This window comes from Equus przewalskii, unplaced genomic scaffold, assembly GCF_037783145.1.
Source record: "Equus przewalskii isolate Varuska unplaced genomic scaffold, EquPr2 ChrUn-12, whole genome shotgun sequence".
NCBI lineage: Eukaryota > Metazoa > Chordata > Mammalia > Perissodactyla > Equidae > Equus > Equus przewalskii.
The window spans coordinates 156,446-179,267 of NW_027228749.1; the positions used below are offsets into that span (position 1 = coordinate 156,446).

At 48.4% G+C, this 22,822-nt stretch overlaps 2 long non-coding RNA genes and 3 other non-coding genes across 5 annotated transcripts; 2 read left to right on the forward strand and 3 right to left on the reverse strand.

Moving 5' to 3' along the window:
• Window positions 1-1,192: 1,192 nt before the first annotated feature.
• On the reverse strand, window positions 1,193-3,477 carry LOC139081527 (uncharacterized). Its single transcript, XR_011536677.1, has 2 exons — window positions 1,993-3,477; window positions 1,193-1,525 (listed from the first exon to the last, which is right to left on the reverse strand). It is a non-coding gene; the product is annotated as an uncharacterized lncRNA (long non-coding RNA).
• An 18-nt stretch (window positions 3,478-3,495) lies between these two features.
• On the reverse strand, window positions 3,496-5,299 carry LOC139081526 (uncharacterized). Its single transcript, XR_011536676.1, has 3 exons — window positions 5,064-5,299; window positions 4,503-4,567; window positions 3,496-3,679 (listed from the first exon to the last, which is right to left on the reverse strand). It is a non-coding gene; the product is annotated as an uncharacterized lncRNA (long non-coding RNA).
• On the forward strand, window positions 3,502-3,665 carry LOC139081529 (U1 spliceosomal RNA). Its single transcript, XR_011536680.1, has one exon. It is a non-coding gene; the product is annotated as a U1 spliceosomal RNA (small nuclear RNA).
• A 1,579-nt stretch (window positions 5,300-6,878) lies between the features above and the next one.
• Window positions 6,879-6,950, reverse strand: TRNAQ-CUG (transfer RNA glutamine (anticodon CUG)). Its single transcript has one exon. It is a non-coding gene; the product is annotated as a tRNA-Gln (tRNA).
• Window positions 6,951-20,143: 13,193 nt separating this feature from the next.
• Window positions 20,144-20,217, forward strand: TRNAN-GUU (transfer RNA asparagine (anticodon GUU)). The gene has a single exon. It is a non-coding gene; the product is annotated as a tRNA-Asn (tRNA).
• Window positions 20,218-22,822: the final 2,605 nt, after the last annotated feature.

Here is a 22,822-nt window from a genome sequence, read left to right on the forward strand (position 1 = left end):
CCCTATCTACAAATACTGTTACACTGGGGGAGGGGAGGGCCTCTGTATGAACGTTAGGGGGATACATTTGAGTCCATAGCAATGGGAAGTAGCCACCAGACCCAAGGAGACCTGCCATCTCAGGGAGGATCACTACAGGACCACGGTCTTTGGAGGAGGAATCTACGAGTGACACCAACCTGAGGCCTGGCAGGGAGGTTGCTGGGGGCTTTAACAATGAGCCCTTGGCCTCCTCCTCCCCTCCCTCCTGATCTCCTTGCACTGGCTGCACGCACCTGGATCCAGAGGACAAGGAAGACCAGGAAATGCTGGCTGTGGGGGTCAGCCTCAGGCACTCAGATCAGAGGAGAAAGGTAGAGAGGGAATCCGGAGGGAGAGAATATCCAGTACAAATGTAGTATGTGTAATACGACAGAGAGAACTTTCCAAAACGTGCAGCTGGTAACATAGGGAACACATGCAAGGAGAAGTGTTGAAAAGCAATTTTCAGGGAAAGGTAAAACCATGACTCGCATAGTTACAACGATGAACACATGTTAAAGGATGTATTTTACTCATAAGATAGAGGGTAGCAGACGGATGTTAAAAATCCGTCCAAAGGGAGAGTCAAAACAACACAAAGTAAAGTGCTTGGGAGTAAAGGACTACGGAGAGGAATTGCAAATGGAGACTGAACTCTTTCATTCTCTGGCTGGAGGAAGTAAATTATGATAACTGCCAGGAAGGACAAATTTACATATCCATCAGTAACCCACAATTTCCAAAGAATTACTAAAAAGCTCAAGGTCAATGTACAGAGCTAGAATCTGATAACCTGGAAGGATGTGCTGTAGCAGACGCTTACTTCTCCTTGGAAACAAATTTTTTTTTTCTCCAGGAGACAACTTAACAACGACGACAACAACAACAACAAGACACCCTATAGTTTAACAGTCTCAGAGGTGATGAAACTATGAAACAAGAACTGGTTGCAAGAAAGAAAGGAACACTTAAGAGAAAAACATAACAGTTGGCTATTAAAGCCATAATAGTAGAAACAGGACAAAACAATTAGAGTTGGAGGATAACGTCAAGAGCGTTTCCCAGAAAGCAAAGCAAGAGCAAGGAAGTAAAAACAGGCATTCAGTTTGATGCCAAACCCCTTAATCTCAAGTTCGTGTGCACACTAAGCCAATCACTGAGACACCAGCGCTTGGAGATGGAGAAAGGTTTATTCGAATTGGCGGAGAAGGCGGGAGGATAGGTTCTCTCAAATCCACCTGAACGAGAGAAGAAAGCAGGGGGTTTTACAGAGCTAAGGGGCTTGGCAGGAGCAGTTTCTCAGGAGAAACCAAGGGGTCACGCGTGTTTCTTTCACTCCTGATAAGCCCTTGGGCAGTCTCACTTCTGGGCATCAACAGCAGCTGAGGGCCGGTTATCTGCTGAGTGGTGATCTCTGGTGATTGGTGATCGTAACTTCCTTGAAGGCATTCTCTTCCTTCTGTGAAACAAGCTCATAAATCCTTGTGAGCCTTGAGTCACCCCTCTGGTTAAACAAGAAAACGGCAAATTGACAAGACTGACTTCCTTTCAGCTAGGTCTGTGTTGGGGACAAGGTCGAAAGGTCACATTGACTATTGACGGTGACCCTCGGGTCCCCGGGTTCAAGTTCAGGAAAGTGGATGAGCCCAGGAGGTGCAAACATGAATAATGTCAACTGAAATAAAGAATCGTGATAAAAGTTACTTGAAAGAGTTCGTTCAATAACCAAAGGTGAGGACTCGAGCCTGGGAAACAGCTCAACAGAGCGTCCTGCAGGAACTGCTCTGACGGAGGTCTACAGATCTGAGCACAGTTTATGTGCCTTCTTACGAGGCCGTCCATAAGAGCAGAAAGGGGCTTACTCATGAACAGTCCTATACGCCAACAATCAAACGGCGAAACCCTCCCTCCGTGGCAGGGTACATCTGGTTTTTCTCTCGTTTATAAAGTAAGAATTTCTTGGTTACGTACCCTGGAATGCTGATGTCATCTATGTGGGGAGGGAGGCAAGTCCCAGGGTGGCGAGGCACCCCCCGAACCTAAAGACGTAGCGAGAGGGTATGAGAGCTGGGTACCCTTTCTCTCTTCTGGTTGCAGATCTTTTCTCGCTGGCGTCTTCCGTCACGAGGTGAAGGGTTGCAAGGTCATTCTGACACAGGCTTAAGATGACCTCCAAGGCCGCCTCGCTGTACAGCCTAGATTTTGCACTCAACTCTAAGCCTATGCGGCTTGCTTGCCAGTTTTGCCTGTTAGACCGGGGAGAGGGGTCCTGATTAGTCGTTCACCATAACACGTGTCCCAGAAAGGGGATGGGGAAAAAAGCATCCAAAACGCTTTTGCACACCTAAAGATTGAAAGTAACCTGAATGAAATTTTCGATGGACGAAACTGAACTTTCAAGAACGGAACAGCTTTCGCTGGCAGTCGTGATGCTTAATGCGTTTCAATATGATTCAATATGATCCACAGATCAAGGCTGCCCCAGGGAGAGAAGCCCAAGGTGTCCTGGCCTACATGCCGATCTATAGGACCCAATGGATTTTACGGTGTGGATTAGGGTTGCCCCAGGGAGAGAAGCCCAGGGCATCCTGGCCTACATGCCCATCTCTATGACCAGATTCATATCTAAAGTTATAGACCACACAGTAACCAGACCCCATCTGCACTGAAACCATTTAATGACTTTTTACGTCATCTTTTCTTTGTGTGGTAGAAATAAGTCAGGTACCCATGCCTTATAAGTTTAGCCCCAACTCTCAACACACTGCAGCAGCTCTTCACTGCCCATGGGTCCTGTCCCTATGCCATTCCATACTATTCTCTGAATAAAAGAGCACTACTGCCAGACCTTGAGAGTCCAAGAAATCTTTCTTTCGACTCCTGGACTCACCGAGCCCGCATCAAATAGACACACACACACACACACACACACACACACACACACACACAGCGCTACATCACAAAGATAAGTGGATTTGAAAGGAACCGGTTTCCTCTGTAACGGGAAGCCATTACTTCCAGAAGGGCGCAGGGGTTGAGCCGACCGCCAGACAGGCGCTGGGCAGGGCTAGAGTTAGGAAGCCGCGCGCGCCGCCCCAACAGGTCGGAGTGGGAGGAAGGAGGGAGAGGCCGACGTGACTTCCCCCACCGGCCGCCGGTTCGCCGGCTGACCGGCTGGAGGTCGCGGGAGGAGGGAGGAGACGGTGGCGGCGGGGCGTGGGCTGGAGGGAAGGGCTGTTTGTCGTGACGTCACGGACAGGGCGGGACCCATGCAGATATGGCAGCGCAGGGGCTGCTGTGTCGTGATCTGCCGCTTAAACACAATATGCTCTCCCGTGGTGTGGGAGCGAGTCCAGGGCTGTTGCTTGAAACCGCGTGTGCGAGCGGTGTGGAAGGGCTAGGGAGGCTCGGGGAGCAAAGTGACCCTGTGTGTACAGTGCGAGGCGTCTGAGCGTGGGCCGGGAGGGAGGTCGCGTTCTCATACTTACCTGGCAGGGGAGATACCATGATCACGAAGGTGGTTTTCCCAGGGCGAGGCTTATCCACTGCACTCCGGATGTGCTGACCCCTGCGATTTCCCCAAATGTGGGAAACTCGACTGCATAATTTGTGGTAGCGGGGGACTGCGTTCGCGCTTTCCCCTGGTTTTCGTCGCTGTCTGAAAAGCAGAAGGACGGAGGCTTCGGAGTTAAGTATCTGCGGTTTTCCGCTTTTTTTTCTCAGCAGCCTGCAGCGTTCTCCAGCGTCGTGGCGGCTTCGGAACAGGGCGTCTGCGTTTTGCTTAGCTGGGCGTAGGTGCTTGTTCTCTTGGTGTCCCAGCGCGGCCCGCTTCTCGGCGTCAGCGAGTCTCTGCTGCGTTGGCGCACAGGGACGGATAAAGGCTTGGTCGGCGCCCAACTCGACGCCGAAGCTTTCAGGAGAACGGCGCTGGGGCATCCTCCTGTGGGCGGCGAGGGCGTGTGCTCGCCCTTGTCATGGTCTGAGGTAGGAGCTGCCTACAACTGTTCCAGGTGTTGTCCCCGTTGAGTTGAAGGCATGACACGCTTGTTTTGTGTGGGAAACGGCGCCGTCCTGGTGCCTGGGACATCTTGCACGTATAGGCCACGCAAGTCAGAACCGCAGTCGGACCTGAGTCTTGCCAGGATAGCCTGCCTGTCATCCTCCCAGGAATGGACGATAGGAAGTCTTGGGAGGAGCCGCGACCAGTTTCCATGCGCCCAGCTACTGAGAGGCCGCAACTGCGTAGCTCTTCCTACCCATCTCCTGCCCTTTCAATATCGACTCTTTCCTCAGACTTCGTTTCTTGAGTGTCAGCTGCCGTGCTTGATGTCTTGCTTCTGCACCTTACACCGTTGCTGGCCACTTCCCAAGACACCATCCCACCCATCCTCCCCACCCCAAAGCAGCCTCTTCCTTATGTCGGCCTCCAGCTTCCTCTCCCCACCCCCCCCCCACCTCTTCTCTCAGCCCTCTCTTCTTACCTCCACAGGCACACAGCAGGAGCGAGCTCTCAGCCTCCAGTTTGCACCTGCCATGCTTCAGTAGCCTGGAGAATTAGGAATCCTCCATATCCCTTCTCCTTAAGTGGGAGTAGGAATCGTAAACAACACAACCTCCCCACTCCCACCCCCATGCCCACCCCACCGTCAGAAGTAACTTTAGTTTTTCCCCTGTCCCAAAGTGCCGGGATATTGTGAAACCGAGAACGAAGAAGTTGAAAAGACTCTTCCCTGGCCTAGAAGAAGAGAGAGAAAAACAAAACTTCGAGATAAGCTTTGCTAACTGCAGCTGTGCATACTCAGCATAATCAACTGTGGTTCGAAAACAACCAGGTCTTTCTGTCCCTCCTTAGTATGGCAGGGAGCTGTCTTTCCCGGAAAGTCAAGGTCCAGACATCAAGATTCTGCCTCACAAGCCCAAGCAGGCTGAAGATGAAAACTAACCAGAAAAGTCCAGACAGTTAGGGGAAGACAAATTCAGTCTTCAAGGCCAAACCCAGGCTGGTGGCCACCGACGCCCCCTCCCCTACCTAAAACCCCTACCTTTTTCCCTTCGAGGAGACGGATCTAAGTTTTCACTCTCATCTCCACGTCTGGCCGCCTTTGGATAATAAACCTCTTCTCTTGCCACAAGCCTGGCGTTCCAGCGACTGGCCCTCGTGTGCGGTGGCGAAACGATCCTGTGTCGGTGTTCGCTAACAACTGAACTACAATCCGGAAGAAAACCCCAGATCCGGTGTTGGGAGTCGTGGGCATTTGGCCGACCCCTTTCCCAGGACGTGTCTGTTCTGTACCTCCCTCATCCTCGCTTCTGATCCCCAACGTCCTGGCGGACAGAAACTCCCCGGCCAAAGAGTAAAGGCGGGGACCGAGGCGGGGTGGACGATCGCGCCCCCTCGTGGCCGGCGCCCGCTCGGCCGCAGAAGCTACCGAGACCCGCGCCGGGCTGGCGGCGGCGGGGTGCGGGCGGGACACAAGGGCGCGTCCAAAGAAAACCGACTGAAAAGCACAGGATGCCGAGGGAGCGTTCAGGACGTTGAAAGCAGAGGTGGCACGTCCTACGGACGGATCCGGTTCATGGAAACAAGAGCCGTGAACCTCTCTTCTCCCCGGCAGCGGGAGGTCTCCTTGCTCAAAAGGGGAATATCCGAACCAAGACCGAAGCCAACTCTCAGTGCCTTACTGACGGGAAAGCTTGGGTTTTTAGAGTGCCTAACGGACTTCCCCAGCCTTGAGGCCGTCAGCCCTGCTGTGCCCCGGAGCCCTGGTCGAGGAGCTTCTGAGCGAAAGGCGCCCGGAGGAGGACGCCGTCCGCAGCGCGGGAGGCCCGCGGTCGCCCTCGCCCCTGCGCGTGCCCACGGGGCGGGAGAGCTGGGGCGCGCCTCCGCCCGCTGCCGGCCTCGGGCGTCTTCTCCGCGGAGCCAGGGGGCGGCAGGACGCACGGGGAGCCCGCGGGCCCGCGCCTCGGAGCTGCCCGCGCTCGGCTCACCCGCGGCCCCGGAGGAGCCCGGGCCGGGGCGGCCGGCGCTCGGGGACCCCTGGTCTCCACCGACGCCGGGCTCCGCGGCCCGGAGTCCTGGTTCCGGCGCAGCTGGGGGCGGAGGGAGGAGACCCCCGGGGGTCGGGCTCCGAAGTCGAGTGTGACAGCGGCCTTGAGCGTCCCGCGGGGACTTAGGAGCTGGACGTTCTGACCGCAGCCTGAGTGCGTCAGACTTAGAACAAATGAACACTCTGAATGAAACGGGTCGTTTAAAGAAAAGACGGCGCCTCCAGGCCGGGTCTCGAAGCGTCGACCCCGAAACCCAGACACCCTGGCCGAGGGCCGCGCCGGCCGCCGCCTCCCTCCCCGCGTCTCCCGCGGACCCCCGACCAGGAGCCCGCGGGTCCGAAGACAAGACGGGCCGCGCGGGGGCCCCTCGTGGTGCGGGACGGAGCGGACGCCGCCTCTGCCTTTGGCCCCGAGGCCCGAGGGCGACCCTGCCGAGGGGCTGGCCCTGGGCTCGGTCGCCGGGACCCTGGGCGGCGGGGCCGGGGCCTCCGAGGTGCCGCGACGGGCAGAGCTGCGCGGGGCCAGCGGGGGGCACCGCAGGCTGGGAGGGACCCCGCCACGCCGGCCCTGTCCGTGTGGACGCGCCCGCAGAGAACCCGGTGTCCGGGACCCCGACTCCCGCGGAGGAGGCGGGAGAGCGCGGGGGACGCGGCGGCAGGAGCGGGAGGGGGCGAGGGACCGGGAGCAGCGCGGGCCGAGGAGCTTCCTTTCCGGGGCCCCGCACCTTCCTCTGCGACAGCGGGGCGCGAGGGCGACACCGCACGCGGTTTGAAGAGTAAAAAGTGGCGTTCATCCTGAAGGGATGGGCAAGGTCCCACCGAGATTTGAACTCGGATCGCTGGATTCAGAGTCCAGAGTGCTCACCATTACACCATGGAACCCCCGCGGGAGCCGCGCCTTCCGCGCTCGCCAGAGCGGGCGGGTGAGTCCTCCCCGCGGGCGCCCGCGGCTCCCGCGCACACTCCCAAGGCTTCCCTTCCCGGGACAGTGGAGCTGCGTGCGTGGCCGTCCGCCTCGCTTTCTCTCTGCGCCCCCCTCCTTTGATTGACTTCTCCTCACTTCACTCGCACCTCGGAAAAGGAGGTGAGATCCACTCTTGGGCTTCGGGCCCGGGAAGAGGAGCCCTTGACGCCTCCCTCCTAAGCCGCCTATTCCGCCTCAGTTTACCAGAGTCTCCTGTCCTGAGGTGACATTTCTGCAAACAGTAGCCTTGCTTTCCTCTTCTTCGTGGCCTTCTCACTTTTCCCATGGCCCAGAGAGGGCAGACGGTTGTCAGGGCGGGACTTGGGACTTCCTGGGTCCCTTGGCCGCGCAGCACCCAGCACGTCCCAGCCGCCCCCACCGCCTCCTCCACGTCATATATATATACGACGGTGTGGCCGCAGTGGAGCGGGGTGGGGAGGCGGGGGAGCTTTCCTTTTCTTCTTCATGCACCTCTGGGGGATTTGTTGTGGTCGTTGTAATTCTTTCTTACAACAAACGCATAGTTGTTACATTCACGATACAGAGTTATCAACCGTGTTTAACGTTTATATCAAACACTCAGACCAACCAGACCATACTCGCCTGCGGTGACTCAAAATCAACCGCCCACCGTGGAGGCCACGAAGGCAGGGCCCTGACAATTATACAGCCACAGACTCTCTTCTGAGAGCTTGGCCAAGTCAATTCCATCCCACCTTCTCAATATATCACGACCCGGAAACTGCACGGATTTAAAACATGTACACTATCAGGGCACCCAAGAGCGCTTCATCGCTGGGTCGTAGGGGATGTGGACCCAAGTTGCCTTCACAGTGTATGCAGCTTTTATGTACTCAAAATACCACCACACTACATATTTACACGGGTAATAGATATAAATTCATATTATACGCCAAAACCACAATCTGTGTATTTCATCTTCCCCTTTATTTCTTCACTGTGTCCCAAAGCCGTCTCTCCCCTGATCCAATACACGGAACAGAAAAACTAGCATTAACCGGAGCGAAAAGAAAGCGGCTGACTAAAGAACAGAGTCCGAGAGACGCCCAGCGTCGCTGGAAGAGGTAGTTTGTCCCAAGAGACTAGGTGAGGGTTGAATGAAGGAGGAAGGAGGCAAAGGGGCTGCTCTGGTTCTGGGGGAGGAAGTCGTCCTCCTCAGAGTGTGAGGGGACGCCGACGCGTCCTCCTGGAAAACCAAGACGTCGAGCGGTAACAAACACCACAGAGCAACTCCTCCAGCAGGACGGGAAGATCAGCCAGGTCTATGACTGCAAGGAACAGAAACGGACTCCGGCCGACTTAAGAAGGAAAGGAATCTGTTTGAAAGGACGCTGGGAGATCACACAGAAGGAAAGGCCGGGAAACCCGGAGAACCGAGCACCGGGCTCTGACGAGGCAGGGAGAGAATCAAACGACGTTAGAACCACGACGGGCGGAGAGACTGTCCTTGAGGGGCGAATGCACGTTGGGGCTGAGAGCCCGAGGCCAGCGGTGGGGCTGTGGCGGTCGTGGCTGGCGGCAGCTGGAGTGAGGGCGGCCGGTGAACCGAACTCGCCTGGGACGTGATCCTCCCCCTCCCCTTCCCGCTCCTCCTCTGCCTCTCCGCGCTCCCTCCTTCGCCCGTTCTGTTCCTCCTCCTCCCGTTCTACTGCTCCAGCCCTCTCTCCTCGGCTCTCCGTCTTCCTGGCTCTCTCTCCCCTCGTCCCCTTTCCCCGGCCTTCTGGTCCTCCCGCATCTCCTTCTTCCTTCGCGATCGCCCCTCCGCGCTGCTCCTCCCCTCGCCCGGAATGAACGCCGCCAGAACTTCGCGATGGGTTTCCGCAGTTGAGAGGAAGGAGAGGGAACAGTTTCCACCCACGCGAGAAGCACGAATGCTTTTCTCTCTGGTCCTAGGACTCTTCGCGTGCCTCTTTGGGAGGCTGAGTGAGGTGGCCCCGAAGTGGGGCGACTGAGCGTCCACAGCCGGGTCCCTTGGGGTCCGGACAGCATGGGCCTCAGGATGACCCAGGACGACCCCGAGGCGGCAGCGACTAAACGTAAGGAACCTCTGTGCCAGCACCACTTACATCTGACCACCCAAGTTTGCGGAAATGTGATTCGGCTGGAATCCTTCCCTGCTACTAACTCCAGGAAGAAAAAGGCGCTGGGTTCTCGGGCGGGACCACCTCGCCCCCTCGTGGCCACCTCGGGAACGGCGCACAGGGATCCGCACAGACGCAGAAGCTGCAGGGACCGGGGATGCGAGACAAGGTCGGTTCCAAAGAAAACCAAACAGGCACACATAAAAACATGGTGTAGTAGGAAGGAAAGTAGGAGGGAGCAGGAAGGAGAGGACATTTTTCAAGGAAAGCATTCTCCCACCCCGATCTATTTCCTATTCCTTGAAAATATTACCTTCGTGAGGTGTAATACGCGCCCTATGGACTGCACCTATTAAAAATGTATCATTTGGTAAGTTTCGACATAAATATACACCAGTGAAACCATCACCGCCAAGATGGTGAGCATGTCCGTCACCCCAGAAGCCACCTTACGCGCCTTTGTAGTGCCTCCCTCTGCTTCTCCCCGGGTGGCCACTCAGCTGCTTTCTGTCGCTAGAGATTAGTTTAAAATATTAATGCTTTTATATAGATGTAATGATACGTCATGGACTTCTTTATTTGGCTTATTTCACTGAGCATAATTATCTTGAAAATCATTCATTTCGTTGCATGTATCAATAACGGTTCATTCCTTTTAACTGCTAGAATTCCAACGTGTGGCTGTACCACAGTTTGTTTATCCCTTTGCTCGTTGATGGGCATTTCGTTTGTTTCCAGTTTGGGGCTATTAAAAATAAAGCTGCTAGAAATACCTGTGCACAGGTCTTAGCATGGACGTATGCTTTCTTTTCTCCACGTAGGAGTGGGCAACGGCTGGAGTCCAGCCACTATGTTAGGTGTATGATCAACTTTTAAAGAAACTGCCAAACTGTTTTCCCAGGTGGTTATGCCATGCCACATTCCCAGTAGCAGGGTTGGGAAGTTCTAGTTCCTCGACAGCGTTGTCAACACTCGGCACGGTCGCTCTTTTAAATGTCAGCCCCTCTAGTAGGTTTGTGGGATGTTTCACTGTGGTTTTAATTTTCATTTCCCTAATGACTAATGATGTTGGGTGTCTTTACATGTGCTTGTTTGACACATGTATATCTACTTTGTGAAGCATTTGCTCAAACCTTTTGTCCACCTTTAAATATTGTGGGGTTTTTTTTCTTGCTACAGACTTTTAAGAGTTTTCTAAAAATATATTTTGGATACAAGTCTTTCATCAGACATATGCTTTGAAAATCTTTTCTCCCAGTCCGTGGCTCGTCTTTTCGTTCTGTTAACAATGTCTCTTAAAGAACAGAAAGTTTCAGCTTTGATGAAGTCCAGTTTACCGATTTGTTCTTTTATGGATCGTGTTTTTGGTGTAGGAGTTAAGAAAGATTTTTCTCCCTGTGCATTCTTCTAGAAGTTTTATAATCGTAGAGTTTATACTTTTAAGTTCATGATCCATCTTGAGTTAATTTTTGCATATATTGTGAGATACGGGTCAAAGTTCTTTTTACAGATAGACGCATAGGTAGATGGATACACGGATAGGTAGGTAGGTAAATAGAGAGAGAGAGATAGAGAGGGAGATAGACAGAGAGTTGTTTCAGCACCCTTTGCTGTATAGATTGTCCTTTCTCTACTGAATTGCCTACGCACCTTTCTCAAAAATCAGTTGTCCTTATATGTGTGGGTCTCTTTCAGGACACTTTGTTCTTTTCCTTGCATTCATTTATCTTCTTTGATGCAAACATCACATTTTCTTGATTATTGTAGCACTGTAAGTCTTGAAGTTAGGTAGTGTTAGCCTTCAAACTTTGTTCTCACTTGTCAAAGTTGTTTTCCTAAGTCCTTCGCATTTCCGTATGAATTTTAGAAGCTGTTTGTCAATTTCTACAAACAATTTTGCTGGAATTTTGATTGGGATTGCATTGCTTCTATAGATCAATTTGAGGACAACTGACATCGTAATAATATTGAGTCTTCTGAACGATGAGCAAAGGACATCAGTCCATTTATTTAAGTCTTCTTTAGTTTCCCTTGGCAATGTTCTGTAGGGTTTAGCACATAGGTTTTCTTAAATTTTGACTCTGTTGTAACTGGCATTTAAAAGAATTCCATTTTCTGATTGTTTGTTGCTAGCATATAGAAGTAAAATTAATTTTTATATATTGATTGTGTATCCCGCAGCCTTGCTAAAACCAGTTACTAGTTGTAGTAGATTTTTGTTTTCTGCATTCCTTTGGACGATCTGCATAGCGGATCAGGTTGTCTGTGAATAAAGGCAGTTTTACTTCTTCCTTTCCAATCTACGTGCCTTTTATTTCTTTTCTGCCTGATTGCACTGGCCAGAACTTCAGGAAAATCTTGACTAAATTAGTGAGGGCAGACATCCCTGTGTTCTTCCTAATCTTAGACAGATAGCATTTAGTCTTTTACAGTTAAGTAAAATATTAACTGTAGGTTTCTCATAGATATCCTTTATGAGGTTGAGGCATTTCCCTTGTCTTCTTAGTTTGCTGAAAACTGTCATTAGGAGTGGATGTTGTAATTTGTCAACTGCTTCTTCTGCATTTGTTGAAATGATTATATATGTATATATAATGATAGATATGTAATTTTTTTGTTTTTCAATATGTCAATCAATGAAAGTGATTGATTTTTAAATGTTAAACCAACCTTGCATTCTTGAGATATACCCAAGTTCCACATGAGCCATTATCCTTTTATATATAGTTGGGTTCAATTTGCTGAAATTTCATTTAGAGCTTTTGCATCTGTGTTTATGAGGAATATTGATCTTTTGTTTTCTTTTCTTGTCATCCCTTTGTGTGCTTTTGGTATTAACAAAACGCCAGCCTCAAAGAATGAATTGGGAAGTATTTCTTCTTCTTCTAGTTTTGGAAGCGTTTGCATAGAATTGTTATTATTTATTCATTGCATGTTTGATAGATTTCACCAACGAAATAAGCTAGCCCTGGAATTTTCTTTGTGGGAGAGCTTTTCACAGCAAATCTAATCTCTTTAATAAATATAGGACTATTTTTCTCTTCTATTTCTTCTTGAGTAAGCTTTGGTAGTTTATGTCTGTCAACAAATTGTCTGTTTCGTGTCATTGATTTTATTGGCATGAAGTTGTTTATGATATTCCGGTGTTATTCTTTTAAGGTCAGTTGCCTCTCTGTCCCACGACAGAAACAGTTGGAAATATGGTAGATATCGATCCAAATATATAAATCACCACTTCAAATGTGAATGGTCTAAAAGATGTCTCTTAAAAAGCAGAGACCACTAGAGTGGAAAACAAGACCCAACTATACATTGCCTGTATGAAACTTGTGTGTGTTACATGCCAACAAGTCAGTTCCGACTCCTGGCTACTCTGTGAATGAGTATTGTCCTTAATCTGCTGTCCTAACAGCCCTACTCAGCTCCTGTAGACTCATGCCTATGGCTTCCTTCATGGAGTGAATCCATAGCATATTTTCTCTTCCTCTTTTCCTGCTGCCTTCTTCTTTTCCCAGCATTATTGTCTTTTACAAAGAATCCTGCCTTCTCATGATGTGCCCAAAGTAGGACAGCCTCGGTTTTATCATGTTTTCCTCCAGCAATACTTGAGGATTAATTTGCCCTAGGATCCATGTGCTCATCTTTCTGGCAGCCCATGGTATCCATAGACCTCTCCTCCAACACCGTATTACAAGTAAGGAACTCACCTTAAATATAAAGACACAGATAAATTAAAAGTAAAGACGTAGAGAAAGATATACCCTGCTAATATTAATCGAAAGAAAACTGGAGTGTTAGTTATATTAACTTCAGACAGAGCAGACATCAGAGCAAGAAAAATGATCAGGAATAAAGAGGGGCATTACACAATGAGAAAGGGGTCAGCTCTCCAAAAGATGTAACAATATTTGATGAACAGGCACCTAACAGCAGAACATCAAAATATGTGAGGCAAAAAGTGATAGAACTGCAAGAGAAATAGACAAATTCATTATTGTAGTTGAAGACTTCAACACCTATCTATCAGTAATTGACAAAGCCAATGGCCAGAAAATCGGTGAGGATATAGTGAGTTGAATAGCACCATCAATGAGCAGGATCGCCCAGACATTTATACGTTACTTCATCCTACAACAGCAGAATACACATTCTTTAACTTACACAGAATGTTCACCAAGATTGACCACATTCTGGACCATAAAACACATCTCAACAAATTTCGAAGAAGAGATATCATACAATACATGCTCTCAGGTCACAATGGAATTAAGCCTGAAATCAATAACAGAAAGATAGTGGGAAAACTCCAAACTTTGGAGATTATACAACACTCCAAATGCCACATGGGTCAAAGAAAATTCTCAAGAGAAATTAATTATTTTGAGCTCAATGAACATGAAATTACAATTTATAAAAATGTGTGGCATGCAACAAAAGTAATGCTTAGAAGTTCGTGGCACTGAAAGCATATGTTAGCAAAGAAGAAAGATCTGAAGTCAATAATCTAAGCTTCCACTTTAGGAAACTCCAAAAAAGGAAAACGAGTAAAGAAACAAAAGAGAAGAATGAATTAAATCCAAAGTAAGTATAAGAAACGAAATAATGAAAACTAGAGCAGAAATCAACAAAATTGAAAACAGGAAGTTAATGGGGAGAAAAATCAGTGAAACCAAAAGTTAGTTCTTTGAAATGATCAATAAAATTGATAAACCTCTAGGCTGGCTCAGCAAGAGAAAAAGAGAGAAGATACAAATTACTGACAGCAGGACTGAAAGAAGGACCCTCAGTACTGATCTCATGGACATTAAACGATAACAAAGGAATGTTATCAACAACTCTCTGCTCACAAATTTGATAACTTAGATGAAATGGACCAAATCCTTGAAAGACACAATTTACCACAATTCACACAAAGAGAAATTGATAATCTAACTAGGCCTATATCTATTAAATAAATTGTGTCAACAATTAGTAACCTTCTGAGACAAAGCACCAGACTTAGATGGTTTCTCTGGTGAATTCTACCAAACATTTAAGGAAGAAATGATACCAGTTCTCTACAATCGCTTCCAGGAAATAGAAGCCAAGGGAACACTTCTTAAGTCATTTTATGAGGCCGACTTTACCTTAATACCAAGAGCAGAGAAATGATCCAGGATGTTGAACTAGTTTGAGCTGCTGACCAGCTCCCCCAAATCAACACTAGAAGCCAGAAGGAAACCCGGCCTACAGGAATTACGAACAGTTATAAACCTCCATAGGGATTGAAGGCCATTTGGAACTGGTGTGTGTGGAAGATTGAGGTTCAGAATAGCAGAGAGAGGACAAGATGGAGAGAAGCATTTTAAGTCTGCTCTTCCATCTCCCTCTCATGGCTCTGGGTCAGTCACTTCTTATCCCTTCTAGAAAGAAATTAGCAGTGACGCTTCCTCAACCCGCCAATGTGGCAGCTGCGATTTGATATCTGGGACCCACATAAGCTTTGCTGAGGAGAATAGTTGATGAAAACAGTGTGGGACAAACCAGATGATCCCTGGGCCTTCGTTTTCCAGAGTCTCCTCCTCCAAACCTCCAGAGCTAGTGATTGTCACGGCCTCCCCTCAGTGCTGCTTATTCTTAAACATACAAATGATCCCCTAAACAGAAGATTTCCCTGGTGGAGTGTAAAACAAGCAGGGGTGCTAAAAATGATTTTCTTGTACGTGCGGCTCTCCACTTGGAGCTCATCCTTAGTTTTACCAAGACCAGCAAACGACTGAGTCCTACCTCCCCTGGAAAGCTTGAGGCCGGTCTACCCAATTCCCCTCATCTCCCTGTGGATTCTCCCCCACACGTCTCTCCCTTCCCTGGGCCCCTCACTACTCCTTCTCCACAGGGGATTTTCAGCAATTTCATTTCTATCCCCACTCCACAGTGAGACACGGCCCAGGGGTCTGTCCAAGATCCAGGGTGCAAATCTGTGACCAGATGACTCTTTGGATTCCAGGGCTCCAACAGGAGAAAGGATAAAAGTAGCGCTGATTTTAGGCCCACATATGCAAAACCGCAGAGACCCATGAGTCACACGCACCACTTCAAAGACATAGTCTCTGCAAAGTCCCTGTACACGCAAGTGCCTTGATGTCTTCTGCTTGGGAGTAACCTGAGAAGTTTTAGTTCCTATTTTCCCCAATTTATCTCGAGGCTGTTCCTGGAGGTCAGAACCTTGAAACCACCTAAACTGCCTGAGCAATAGAGTGTTCAGAGTAAGATTGTTGTGCACACTGCATTGTGCCGGGAATTGAATCTGGATCTCCAGCATGGGAGGCGAGAACACTACCACTGAGACACCAGTGCTTCCCAGCAGCTTGGCACACTAGCTCAGATCAGAAAGAGTCACTGGAAAAACTTGGATAAAATGGTTCCAAAATAGATGTTCTCAGTGTTCTTTTTGGAAGATATAATCAATGAACAAAAAGGACACCCAGAGCAAAGGCTCACGTAGGAGGTTTATGTCAGGCAGCACTCAGGTTTTGACACTCAAATCCAAATACCAGATTTGAAAAAGCCTAATTTTGAAGTAGGCTCTTGACAACTGCATAAACTATCTCTGTAGAAAAATATCAGAAATTCATCCAGTTTCTTGTCTCTGGTCCATATATAGCGTGTACCGATGGAAAGTTCATTCCCTCAGTTGCTGACACATTCTCTTTGCCCTCCCATTGCTTGGTGCGTCCCAAACGCTTTCCTCTCAACCTGGACAGAAACACCAGTTCTTTTCCCCAAACAGGCACCCACGACCTGGTGACAGTTCAGGAGGCTGGACTAGTGGGGATGTGTCTCAGTGACTCCAGAGAAGATCTGGATGATCACTGAGTTTCTCTCCTTTGTATGCCTCTTTCGAGTCCCTGGAAAAAGCCAAGGGTCGAATCTTGCTTTTGAATTCTTAGGCCTTACAGAGACCTATATAAAAGTGAATAAGTGGAAATTTCACTCCCAGATCTCTTCCCCTCACCACACCCTCTGCAGCCACCCAAGGAGGCCAGGTCAGGGAAAAACAGTAAGATGAGATTCTAGGTAGTTGCAAGGATTTTGCTCCTCTCCTTTAAAGTTTTCTTTAGCTGTTTACCTTTGTCTGATATTCATGTTTTCAACTCTTTTTATTCTTGTTGTGGACACTTAGTCTGGTACAGATTTGTAGTGCTCTTAATATTTAACCCTTTTCTGTGTAATAAACCCCCACATCTGGAGTTTAGTTTTATTTACAAGGTGAGAAGATTAGATCCACTATAATAAGCAGATATTAGCGTGTTGGGGATTCCTGACATAGTCTCATTTCTACCGCTTCCTTGTGTGGTTTCTCTCTGCTGGGTTTCTTAAAAAAGTTTCTTCTTGCCTTTGTTAGTACGCTGGTCTGCTTGGATAAATTGTCTGTTTTCCTGTAGCAGTTTTGGAATTCCCTCTCACTGATCAGTCAGTATATTTTCTTAGATCCCAGGTGCAAAGGATGAAGATGATCATGCTCCTGACTGCAGGACACTCTATGGTGGCTGCTCTGAGCCAGGCTCTTACTGTCTTTCATTATTTTCTCTGTTTATCCCACTCCTTTCCCTTTTCTACTTCCAGAAACACACACTGTAAGGCGTTTAGTATATGTTCTTTTATCCCATCTTCTCCCTGCATATTTACAAAAAGGTATGTCTTTGAAAACTGTGCAGTACTCTTCTGGGGATATTAAGAATCCTCCGAAGCTGTTGTTTGGCTCACTCAAATTGATTCCATCCTCCTCCTAGTTGAAGGGCTTGGAGAAGTTATACTTCTCAGATTCCCTTGCAGGTTGGGTTCTGGATAGAAATGAGATGCACACAAGAGAGTTGGCAGAAGTGAGCAGAGGACACCTCCCCACTGCTGTTGCTGGGGGCAAATAAGGTTATGGAGCCATGAGTGTTTAGAGACACTTTTGGTTGGCAGTCATGTTCTAGTTTGTAGTCACCAGTTTGGTAGGTGTGAGAGGTAGTGGTAGTGTCAGAGTTGAAGCTTCCTGATGCCTGGATGGCAGTTAGGAAGGAAAGCCATTGGATTCCATGTACCAATGCTTCCAACAGTTCTCTGGCCCAGGGGTTGAGGGGAGGAGACAGGGACAAGGGAGGAAAGCACTACAGCAGAGCAGGAAATATCATGACCTCTTGGGGAAGTCATACTGTTGGTGAGTACACCATGATTCTCTAGTGTTTAGCATCCTCAAGCCTGCTGTGTTCAGGAGAGGAATCTAGATGAGCCATAGATTTAAAAGTGGAAATTAAATATCCAAAGCTCCTAGAATTAAATGCAGGATAATATATTCATGATCCTGGGGTCGGAGAGATTTCTCATAGAACACCAAAGCCTTAACGATAAATCAAAAGACTCTATAGATAAATTGGATTTCATAAAAATAAAAAAAAACCCTTATGCTCATAAAAAAATCATGATAAGAAAGTGAAAAGGCAAATCAGACTGGGAGAAGTTATTTGCAATACATTTATCTAACACGACTCAAATTCTGAATATAAAACTTTTAGACACCAATGATAAAAAGTCAAGCCACCCACTACTGGCAGGACCTGCAGCTAGAATATACAACTATGTACGGGGGTGGGGGGAGGCTTTGGGGAGGAGAAGGAGACGAAAAAGAAAAGATTGGCAACAGATGTTAGTTCAGGTGCCAATCTTAAAAAAAAAAATCAAGCCACCAATAAAAGGAATCAGGGCTCTTTGGAAAAGTGGCTGCATCTAAGACTGGGGCAGGAAATACACAAGATGAGCCTGAGCCTGGAGCTTTTGCAGTGCCAGAAAGTCATAAAGAAGAAAACCAAACTCAACCAACAAAAGAAACCCTCCGTGATGATGGGGGTATGCCGACGGGACACACAAGCCAACTCAATGAGCTCACAGTGGCCGAAACTGGAACAATTTAGGCAACAAAATAAAGAAAATAGTTCATCACAACCAAAATATCCCAATTTGTCCTTCAACTGTAGTGTATTCACACGTTGGAATAACACTCATCAGAAATACCAAAATCGTCTACTGATACATACCACAAAATGGATGCGTCTCAAAAGCATTATGTTGCCTGAAAGAAAAAAAGAAGCAGCAGCAGCCAGGCAAAAAAGCATATTCATTTACGGGAAGTTCAAGAACAGGCAAAACTAATCTATGGAGACAGAAATGAGAACAGTGATTTGCCCAGTGGTGGGTGGTGTGAAGATTGACTGGAAAGGAGCTTTAAATTTTTGGACGGATGGGAATTTTCTGTAATTTGACCTAGGTAATGTTTACCCTTATGGAAATTCACCGGGCTGTGTGCTTAAGGCTTGTGCACTTTATGTGAAGAACACTTCCATCATTTACCCTGAGGTGAAAACTGGCGGGAGGGGGATGTTATCCTTTCGATTATATGATATTTATTATATTTTATTTAAAGTATCCAGTTGGAGTGCGAACTGTCATTTCATGTCATTTGGTCTAAAAAGGCCCCACTGATGTTTGAAATACCTCAACCAGAAAAATGGGTGTGGAAGTGGAAAGACGCCAGTACAAGGTGGCACCTTTTGGGATAGGTCCCGTGCCTGTTCAGACTTGGAGCAAGTTCAGCGTTTCTCATGAACACTCATGGTGGGCGCGCCGTGGGGTTTCCTTTCTGTTTTTCTCAGCGCAGAGAGCTGCGGAGCCTGACAGGTAACTGCTCTCTGCCCGCAAGTGAAGAGCGAGGGTGATGCAGACATTTTTTAACTCTCGGCGGCATAAGGTGACCGGATACCCCCGTGACTCGGATTGGAACCAAAGTTGCTGCAGGCACAACGCAGGGTGCCAAACGCTACAAACGCTATGGGATCACTGAGAGCCATCGGCCTGCAGGCAGCTGTTGTGCTTTCCTGAAGTCGTTTCGACCTGAAAGCATTCGTAATATTTTGCTGCTTTGTTTTTCGAGAGCTACAGGTCTTCGCGTTTATCGTTCCTTCCTGTTCTCTGTTTTCCCCTCCCTTCCCCCTCATTTTGCTACTGAAAACTCTCTCCTCATCTCCCCAGAGTCTGGCCCTTACCTCTGCCCAGGGCTCCTAGGTCTTGCTGACCCTGTGGTCGCCTCCGCTGGCTGCTTCTTTCCCTCCTCTTCGCGCTTCCCTTTTTGGCCCTATCTCCTGCTCCCGGCCCCTGGGTCCCCACCGACCGCGCGGAGCTCACCAGCGCCGCGGAGCCGGGCGCCCGCAGCTCAAGCGCGCACTGTCGGCCTTTCGCGTTGCGGCCCCTGGAATGCTGCGCGGTCAATTAACTGGTTAAAGACAGTTTAGGACGAAATTTCGCCTTGAAAAACGTTTCATTATTTCCATTCCCAGGGTTCTTCGTGGGACTAAAAACTAAAGACAGTGTATGAATTCAACAAGACCTAATAGAGCGCCCTGGTGAGTGCCAGACCCTGTTCTCGTCGAGGGGCCCACGGGCGACCATCACCACGACCCGTGCCCTCGTGGAGCTCCCGTGCTTTACGCAGGAATCCGAAGAAGGAAGCGGCAGCACCTCACCGGCCCCGAAGGCCTCCCGGAGGGATGGGCACACGCTCATTCTCTCACCGCTGTTTGTACTTCCCAATCGTTCCAGCCCGCGCATCCGCCCGGGGCCCGGGGGGAGCTGGTGATGAAGGGCGGTCGGGTGACGGCGGAACGACGGGAAGACGGGTTCCGGGAGCCACCGGGGCTTTCGGCTTTGCTTGGGCCCCGCTAGGCTCGGGCCCGGAAGGGTCGCGGCCCGGGGCGACTGCGGCGGGTGCTGGCTTCTGAAGCGGGTCAGAGGCGAGGCCATTCGGCTGCCCTTCTCTCCTCGGAATCGCCCAACGCGCAGGTTCAAAAGGAGACCAACAACACAATTCGTGCGATAATCCCCCTGCTTTTGCGAGGCTTTGGAGCCTGCAGTTTTCCTGCCCGGAGGGCGGCAGAACCTAGAGCTTAGTAGGTGCTCACTTCCTAAGGAGGCCGGGAAAGGCGGCGTCCGGCGGCCCTGTGGCGCAATCGGTTAGCGCGTTCGGCTGTTAATCGAAAGTTTGGTGGTTCAAGCCCACCCAGGGACGGATGGCGTGCTTTTTAACGAAGTCCCACGTGTTTCCTGCTGTTGGTCACCTGCAGATTTCCTCGCATAAAATTTACCCTCCTGTCTCCTGGGCCTGATACACACACCACGTCTCGTACCTGTCGAGAGCCATCCCACCTCCCCAAACTGATTCTCACACAATATCTGCTGGGATGTCAGCTTCATACGTGTATTAGAAGGATTCCTGAAACAGGCCTAAGAACCTGGGTTCTATGACAAAAATCTTCATTCTGCCCTTTATAGGCTTGGATGAGTAAGTTGAACATTTGGTGCTTCAATATTTCTCTGTGTGTGTGTGTCTGTGTGTGAGTGTTTAATTAAGACATGCTTGCATGCATTTTTCAAAATGCTTACTTTGGGAAGATTGAGCTTCTCAAGTGTGCTTTCGTTTTTTTAATATTTTTTTATTAAGACTTTATTGTTTTAGAGCATTTCAGGCTCACAGCAAAATTGGAGGGGAAGGTCCAGAGATTCCTCGCATGCATAGCCTCCCTGTTTATTAACATCTCCTGCCAGAGTGGCACATTTGTTATGGCTGATGAATCTGCATTGACACATCATAATCTCCCAAAGTCCTTAATTTGCATTACAGTTCAGTCTTGGTGTTGCACATTCCATGGATTTGGTAAAACGTATAATGGCATGTATCCAGCATTATAGTATCCTGCAGAGTATTTTCACTGCTCTAATCCTTCCTGCTCTGCCCCTTCAACCCCTCCCCCCACCTCAGGCAACCACTGATCCTTTTACTCTCTCCATAATTTTGCCTTTTCCAAAATGTCATAGAGTTGGAATCATACAGCATGGAGCTTTTTCAGATCGGCTTCTGTCACTTAGTAATATGCATTTGAGATTCCTCCATGTCTTTTCACAGCTTGATATCTCATTTCGTTTTAGTGCTCAATAATATTTCACTGCCTGGATGGACCACAGTTTATTTATCTACGCGACTATTGAAAACATTCGATTGCTTCCCGGTTTTGACAATTACGAATAAAGCTGCTATAAACATTGGTGGGCAAGCTTTTGCAGGGGCATAACTTTTTAACTCCTTTGGATAAATAGCAAGGAGTGCGATTGCTGGATCTTGCACGGGAAGAGCCATGAGGAAGCTTTCTGGGGTCTGGAAATGGTCTACACCTCAGTCTGGGCACTACGTCAGTAGTTATTCAGTAGTAGTAGTAGTATTCAGTAGTAAACCGGTTGGTTTACGTGGATAAAGGTGTTCGAACTGTGCCCTTTTGGTCCTTTATATTTATTATGCCTCAGTAAAGAAAGTTGAAAGCAACTTGGTTATTGCCAGAGTGATGTTGACACTTGTTCTTCTGGTTTGGCCTAGTCTAGGATGCAAAGTAAGTTCAAAATATCTCTTGTGGTATTTTTGCTGTCCTCAGGTTTTTGACTTTCCTCTGCTATCTGCTATCTGATTCCTTGTATGTTGCTCACAACCGTTATTTTAAGCTGATATCCAACTGTTAATACTGTGCCAAAGAGAGACTGGAGCGTTTGTGGTCAAATCTGCTCTCTTAAGAACAATTATGACCCCCAAAGGGGAGAGATGAAATTGGGAAATTCTGATGAGGAAAACAGTACATTTAGGCCTAACTCACTCAGAGGTGCCAAAGGAAGGACATCGGCAGGTATTACACAAAGAAAAGTCGCCCCATTCATTCCATAGCTACAGCTTCAAGAATTTTTGGAGCATCTGTAAGTAGCCAAAATCGTTTACCTGATGAGCTTGTCAGCTTCACAGAACAAGCTGTCAGACTAGCGATTTGATGGCTTTCAGCTCATCCATTTACCAAGGAAAGAAAAATACAATTCCCCATTCCCAAGCTGTCTGTGGTGTTTTCTTTCTCCTCTCTTTTCTGACTCTCTTATAAATTCTGCTTTTGTCTTTGTTTGAGGACAGCATTCTAATAACTGTTTCCCATTATTATGAGTAAATGTGTGAGAAAACTCATTCAAAGTCTCTTATTTACTGCTACTATTCAAATATAGTTTTCGTATTAATATCTGCACACACATCATAGCCAGCTTTGAAATATATTCCAGGTGAACACACTTTCAAGGAAAGTTTAGCCCTTGAACCATTGGAAGACATGTCCTTCTTACTCTTTAAATAAAGCCAGCTGCCCATTGGTGTATAGGTAACAAACCCGTTGTAATTCTCTGTGTCTAAACCTCTTTGCTTCTCCGTTCTGGTCCTGTCTCACCCTCTGCTCCTGGCAGATCTGGGAAACCTGCTGTGCTTTTGTTTTGCTCCAGGATGCCCTTCCGCCCTCAGGAGGGACTTGGGAATGAAAAGTAATGGCATCCAGATGGAAGACCCTGAGGTGCCAGAGCTTCCCTGGGCTCGGCCGTTTGGCTCCCATTGAGGGTCAAGACCTCTCCATCACCGTTCAAGTCCTACCTCAAAACTTTTTCCTTACTTGTCCCATAGTAAAGACAAGTTTTCCCTTACTTTCCTGACTTGTCCTATGAGGCCATTGTTTCTGTGACTTCCATTCTTATACTGCAGTCTTGTCTGTGCAGTAGAGAAATGAGATTTGCAAAATTCAGCAAAATGCTACCTATTAAGGCAT